Raw genomic sequence first — 7,800 nt, 5'->3', positions numbered from 1 at the left:
GCGCTCGTCCCCGGCGCCACCCCGACGCCCCACCTCGTCGCTCGCCGGACTGCCCCGCCCTGCCTCTCCATCGCCGGCCGACCCCGGACCTCACCGCCGTCCGCCTCGTCCTCCTCCCCGTCGGCGCCATCACGCCTCGCCGCCAAACTCCCTTGCAACGGGGGTGAGAACCCCATTCCCCCTGCTTCCCTTTCCCCGCCGTCCCGCACATCCACCGTCGTGCTTGGCCATCGCCAACCTCGCAGCCCGCGCGCCTCGCTCCCTACAGCCTCGCCCGCGGTTGCTGCCGCCGCGCTCAGCACGCCAGCCACCCCTGTCCCCTACCCCACCCGCCGTTTCGCACCTCCCCTGCCGATGCTCGCCCGTGCGCAGGGCTGCTGCTGTGCCTGGCCGTCGTGCGTCGCCGCGCCCCTGTGCACTCCGCCGGCGCCGCCGCGTCCCTTCCCCGCTCGCGCCACGCCCGTGTTCGCCCTACCCAGCGCTCGCTGGCCGCCGGTCACCTGCCAACCACGCTCCGGCCACGGCCTCGCCCACAGTCGTGTGTGCGTGAGCGTGTGTTTGGCCGGTTGTGCCCCTGACCACCAAGGGCTGTTAAGGACAAAAAAAGAAATGAACGAATTTAAATGTTAAATAAAATAATTAGTATGCTAATTAATTACTTAATTAGTTAATTAGGTAATTAGCATAATATAACTCAATGACAGATGGGCCCCGCTGTTAATTAAGCAAGATTTTATTTTCTAAACTACTAAAGTTAGAGACAATGACATGCGGACCCACTTCTACTATTCACTGGTTGACTAGTCTCTGTTGACTTGGTCAACTGGGCCCTCTGGCCCATCTGTCAGCCGCATGTGCATAGTGGTGGGTGCACTTCTGTGTACTCGTAGCATTTGCTGATTATTTTCATAGTAATAATCATAGTATTAGAAAATCAATTAAAACTTTGAAAAATTAATATAAAATAAACCGTAGCTCGGATTAAAATACTTTGTACATGAAAGTTGCTCAGAACGATGAGACGAATCGGAATACGCAGTCTGTTCGTCTGCCACACATCCCTAGCATAGTAAACCCGCAACTTTCCCCCTCCGGTTCATTTGTTCGAAAACGCAAAACACCGGGGATACTTTCCCCGATGTTTCACCCCTTCGCCAGTACCACCTATCCCTACGTTAGGTCACCCCTAGCACAATGTATCGCCATGTCTTGCTTTGTGTTACATTTGATTGCTCTGTTATTTATTGTGTTCCCCCTCCGTTACTTCTTTGCGGTAGACTCCGAGACCGCTGCCGCTGTTCGTGTGTTCGGCTACATCGAAGACGACCCCTCCTTGTCTGAGCAACCAGGCAAGCCCCCCCCCCTTGATCACCAGATATCGCCTACTCTACTCTCTACTGCTTGCATTAGAGTAGTGTAGCATGTTACTGCTTTCGGTTAATCCTATTCTGTTGCATAGCCTGTCATTGTTGCTACAGTTGTTTCCCTTACCTGCTATCCTACTGCTTAGTATAGGGTGCTAGTTTTCCATCAGTGGCCCTACATTCTTGTCCGTCTGCTGTGCTATACTATCGGCCCGTGAACACTTGGGCGGTGATCACGGGTATATACTTATATACTATATACATGACACGGGTGGTGACTAAAGTCGGGTCGGCTCGTAGGAGTACCCGCAAGTGGATCTTTGTGGCGGAGCGACAGGGCAGGTTGAGACCGCCTAGGTGAGAGGTGGGCCTGGCCCTGGACGGCGTCCGCGGTTACTTCGACATAACACGCTTAACGAGTTCTTGGTATTTGATCCGAGTCTGGCCATTTGGTCTATACGCACTAACCATCTACGCGGGAGTAGTAGTTATGGGTATCCCAGCATCGTGGTATCAGCCGAAGCCTTCGTGACGTCAGCGACTGAGTGGCGCGCGCCGGATTGGACTGGAACGCCACTAAGCTAGGTCTGCTTCCGGCCGCGTACGCAACGTGCAGGTGTGCAATGGGCGATGGGCCCAGACCCCTGCGCGCATAGGAGTTAGACCGGCGTGCTGACCTCTCTGTTGTGCTTAGGTGGGGCTGCGACGTGTTGATCTTACGAGGCCGGGCATGACCCAGAAAAGTGTGTCCGGCCAAATGGGATCGAGCGTGTTGGGTTATGTGGTGCACCCCTGCAGGGAAGTTTATCTATTCGAATAGCCGTGTCCCTCGGTAAAAGGACGACCCGGAGTTGTACCTTGACCTTATGACAACTAGAACTGGATACTTAATAAAACACACCCTTCCAAGTGCCAGATATAACCCGGTGATCGCTCTCTAACAGGGCGACGAGGAGGGGATCGCCGGGTAGGATTATGCTATGTGATGCTACTTGGAGGACTTCAATCTACTCTCTTCTACATGCTGCAAGATGGAGGCTGCCAGAAGCGTAGTCTTCGACAGGATTAGCTATCCCCCTCTTATTTTGGCATTCTGCAGTTCAGTCCACTGATATGGTCCTTTACACATATACCCATGCATATGTAGTGTAGCTCCTTGCTTGCGAGTACTTTGGATGAGTACTCACAGTTGCTTTTCTCCCTCTTTTCCCTTTTCTATACCGGATTGTCGCAACCAGATGCTGGAGTCCAGGAGCTAGAGATCCCGAGGATGATTCTACATGGAGTTCGGCTTCGAGGAGTAGTTAGGAGGTCCCAGGCAGGAGGCCTTGCCTTTTCGATCGTTGCTACTTTTGTGCTAGCCTTCTTAAGGCAATCTTGTTTAACTTATGTCTGTACTCAAATATTGTTGCTTCCGCTGACTCGTCTATGATCGAGCACTTGTATTCGAGCCCTCGAGGCCCCTGGCTTGTATTATGATGCTTGTATGACTTATTTATGTTGTAGAGTTGTGTTGTGATATCTTCCCGTGAGTCCCTGATCTTGATCGTACACATTTGCGTGCATGATTAGTGTACGGTCGAATCGGGGGCGTCACAAGTTGGTATCAGAGCCAGCTGCCTGTAGGAATCCCCCTTTCCACACTCCTTGGCCGAAGTCGAGTCTAGACATTACAAAACTTTTACTAACATGGCTGTGTGTCTTACGGGCCCATGTCGCCATTGGGTGGTATTAGGATCTTTTACTCCTTGTCTATACTCTGGGACTCTGAACTCTTTCCTATTCGGGTTAAATGATTTTGCTAAAAGGACTAACTGTAGGTTCTCGTAAATACTTTCTCCCGGAGAGCCCTTTATCACAGATGGTCGCCTACTGCACCAGAAGATGTTGAAGATACTCTTCGATCATTCCCGAGACCCTTGTGCCCTCTGCCTTTTCAATTCCCTACTATCGATATATCCATATGGATAACAACATACACTTGTTGTTCGTACAATTACTCTGAGTTTCTCTTGTTATTACCAGATACATCGAATTACTCTCCGGCTTTTAAGAATCCCTTGTACCACTGCCTTGTAGTTCCTTGCCGCAGAAATACCCATACGGATAATTACTCACACCTACCGAGTATCGACTCATCCCCAGTTGATTCAAGTATTCCACAATAGTCTTCAAAATACTATTCGATCTTCCGAAAATCCTCAGGAGCCTATTGCTCTTGAAATTCTTGTTTGCTTGCATTATGGTTAATCCCATAAGTCTCGTAATCTTATTGGCATCTCTTGTCATTATCATTTTGAGTCCGTTGATTCAATTTGTTGCGAATGCTCGCAATCCTCAATCATATCCTAGAATTCATTCTTTCGGCTCAGACGTCATTTTAAATGTGAGCTGGATCTCGACCTATCAAATTGCCATCGATTGTACCCCTAAGCCTACTCAACTTATCCATCCTTGATCAGAGCGTTTCTTCTGACCCCCTGATTTGGAAATCATAATTCTTTTGCATTTGAACTTTGAGTTAGTCAGTTGTTTCTATAATCAGACCTCCTTGCATTCTTCTTCCTCTGGTTGAGTACCGATGCTCACATCAGATCCCTTGTGGACCATCGGTTCCTTTGTTGGATTTTATCCGACAGTGTCCTTCATATTGAATAACCTTGTGAGCCTTTCCATGGGTATATAATGCCTTTGGTAAATTGTATCATCTGTTTTTGAGCAATGCTCTTCTTTCGAGCTTGTAATATTTACTCCGAAGTTTGTGGTATATGTTCCTAAGTTGCCTTGATGGGTTGAACCTATGCCTTTCATAATATGTGTGAACTCGAAAGTTTTCATGAGTCATACTCTTCTGGTATTTTGCCAGATAAAAATTTTCAACACTGCGACTTCATCAAACGCGAGAAGTGAATGAAAGGTTATGCATTGAAGAAGTGGGAGTCGACCTTGAACTTTGCGTTCATGCCCATGGACACGATGTAGATCTTATCATTAAAGCTTTTCTTAAATTAATTATTCCCTTGGTATAAGTTCATCTTATATCTGGGATCTGGCCTTTTGCAATCGTGGTTCCGACCATGTTTCTCCTTGATTCTGTTTCTCGTGCAAGTTTGAGCACTTGTCTTCTGCAAAGCAATACCCTAGTCCAACCTCTACCTTGATCTGTCGTCGAGTATTACCCCCTGGTATCTCGAGATTATCATGGAACTGCATAACTTCTTACGAGTTCTTCAGCAAGTGCTACATTCTCACTGATTCCAATTTTTCATGGGCTCTGAGTTATTAATCACGCAAAGACACCGATAACTGAACCGAGTCCGCACTACGGTTCAACAACTCTTAGTAATCTTCTTTAAGTACGAGTTTCTACCCGATCACGCCATTCCTAGCATGTTTGGCTATATCATTATCTTGATGATTTTAACTGTGCTACCTGGTCCTTATTCCCGGAGCACCACTTTCGACGATGAGCTAAGCTTACGTCGATTTTCCTCGTCATATCGTTTCACCTCGAACAACAAACTTGACCCCGAGTTTGTGTAGTATCTGTGGCTCCAATAATATTTTGTTGCATCAGTCCTTTTGCTTGATGCAGTCACTGATCAATTGCTTCTTCATGGATCCCCTTGACAACAAAATGTCGTGATTCTCATCAACATTTTGACTCCTTCCAGGATATCAATGGAATTCTTGATGATAAGTGCCATCCTCGTTCCTTGGTAATTTGAGTTACCATCGACAACATCCTTACATTCCTTTCATCACAAACTTGATCATCTTATGGAGCTCCTTGCTAACCAGCTTATGTTATGTTCTACCTTGGAGTATTACCATCTTTTATGTCAAGGATATTGTGAGAATTTCTCCACCTCTTGAGAATTCTTGATATAGTAATACTTCTCGCCATCTCCATTTGTTTTCTGATCCCCGTGTTGTTCCTAACCATAAAACCGACAATTGAACTATGATGTGCGACTTCAAAACTTCTAGCAACCCTATTGCTTTGAAGTTAATGGTCGATATTTCATTCTTAGACCATTGGTTATCGAATCACCGTTCTAACATTGATCATTCTACCTAAGCCCATATTTCGGGTGCACCTTTCAACCAATGTTTAATTGAGTATGTTTTCCTCGAGCATACCTCACTATATCATTTGATCTAACAAATGTTATCTCCTTGTTCACATAAGTGTGGAAATCCCTCTTTTTGGAAATCTCGAGGAATTGTCGCTGAGTCCATCAGCCACCCCCTCATCCTCCCCTTGGTTTAATGATGAACCCTTGTTTCGGAACTTGCTTTCATAGTTCATTTCCCGAGAATCTTACAATGTCATCCCATCAATTTGTGTTGCACCTTTCTTCTCAGACATCCTGAGTCTGAGGTATCCTGACACCAATGAGATCTGAACCTCGGTCAGATATGATGGTTGGAACATAATTCCAAGAGTTATAATGTTGGTCTTTATATGACCCGGTAAGGTTATGTCATGCATAGCGCACCTGGCCGGAGGCCCTATTGTTACAGATTCCTTTTCAGCAAGGTTATCCATTCTTCCATGAGGAAATTGTAAGACTTATTCTATAAGTTGTTTCTGATGGATCCTTTTTGTTTCCAAAGTCTGATCTTCACCTGTTGACCATGTCAATGCTATCTCGAAGCATGTCTATGGTACTCCGATTTTCAACAGGAACATTTGAAGCCCAATGCTAAATGTTTCCTGCTCAATTATCCAAACACCGTTGTATGGGTAATGTCATGAAATTTTCTTTCCCGTACCTAAAGAGTTTTCTACATTATATCATGTCATGGATATCATGCTCTGGTTGTCCTTGGGAAGGATATACCCTTGAAATATGTGTTTAAACACATTTTCCTTTCCATTCTTCTGTTTAATCTGATAATCATATTTTCATTTCCATTGTTTGGGTTAACCTTTCTGGTGATCTATATGGTCTAAGCAGTAATATTCTCCCGCTTATGTAAACACTTCGGTGTACAACTCTGACAGTAAGACCATGTTGCTTTTGTTGATGACATTCCGGTAACCACCGATGGATGAGAACCTTGCCTATTGGTCCGCCTCGTTCAACGAGCAGGAAAATGGTTCTCTTTGTCCCTCGCCCTTGGTACCAACGTTGTTGCCAACATAACTGATAGGCTACCCTCTGACATGTCTTGCTATCATGACTGTGTAAGATGCCAACGGCCTTTCTACTTTTAACCCACATGGTGGGCCCATAACCCACAGTTCCACAGGATCGAAACCTGACTCTCCTGTACACCCCTGTTGCCAAAGCTTTTCATTTTGCTTGACTTCGTAAGTAATTCACGGGTCACCTTCCTAGTGCTCAATTTTGGTATCAGACACAATACTTATTCCCGGTGCTCAGAACCCTTCAGGCATCAAACGATTGCCTGCCCGCTCAAAACTTCCCCACGATACCTCCTTACTTTGCTCTCGATATTGTCTTAAATTTCCATTCGAGAGTTACTTTCCTCCACCTTCCCCGATGTTATCAACCAGATAGTCAACCGTTCAGAGGCCTATTATTCCGAAGTTACCCCTTGTCCTTCGTAAGTACGATGGAGTTCCTGAAGGAAGGATGCCAGCTTCATCATGATGACCTGAAGCAGGAAAATGAAGACATCAACGTAATGGATCAACCGCTTCGAGAAGAGCAACCAAGATCGAGAACACTCGTTAGAATTTCGTGACCAAATCCCTTTCCCGTCACTTCCCCTCTTAAATCTCGGGACGAGATTTCTTGTAGTGGAGGAGAATTGTGACGCCCGGAGAATTAGACTACAGTAATTCCCTGCTATTGATGCCACGTCACCTCTGACACTGTAGTTAATCCCGCGTTAGTTCAAAAAACAATTCAAATTCAAAATTGAATAAAAGGCAAACAACAAAAGTTTTCAAACTTTAAAACTAAAATGTTCGGGTTGTGCCAAATAATGCGTAGATAATTATGGTGGAGAACCACACTTTTATAAAATGTTCAAATATTCAAATGGTAATAAAACAGTAGCAAAACTATTATTTAAATACTTTAAATACTCAACAATTACAAAATATTTTATTTTAGGTGCCAAGTTAATTGTGGCAGTGGACTAATTAGTAATACTAATTTAGGTGCTCATTTGGCATTTTACAAAACTAAAATAAAATGTAACTAAAATAAAACAGAAAAGAAACACACAAAAAATGAAAAGAAAACCCCCGGCCAATTGGGCTTTGGCCCACCAGGCCGCAACCCACCGAGCCGCCAGGCCGGCCCACCCTGCCGCGCACCTCCCCCCACTCCCCCTTATCCACTCCCTCCCCCAAACCCTAACCTACCCCACGCACCCGATCCCCCCCCACTTTCCTTGGCGCCCCCCCTCTCCCCGATCTGGACGCGCCGCCCCCGATCCCGTCGTCATCGCCGAT

The sequence above is a fragment of the Triticum aestivum genome, chromosome 1D, assembly GCF_018294505.1.
Source record: "Triticum aestivum cultivar Chinese Spring chromosome 1D, IWGSC CS RefSeq v2.1, whole genome shotgun sequence".
Lineage (NCBI taxonomy): Eukaryota > Viridiplantae > Streptophyta > Magnoliopsida > Poales > Poaceae > Triticum > Triticum aestivum.
The sequence above is the reverse complement of the archived record's forward strand: the minus strand, read 5'-3'. Positions refer to the sequence as shown.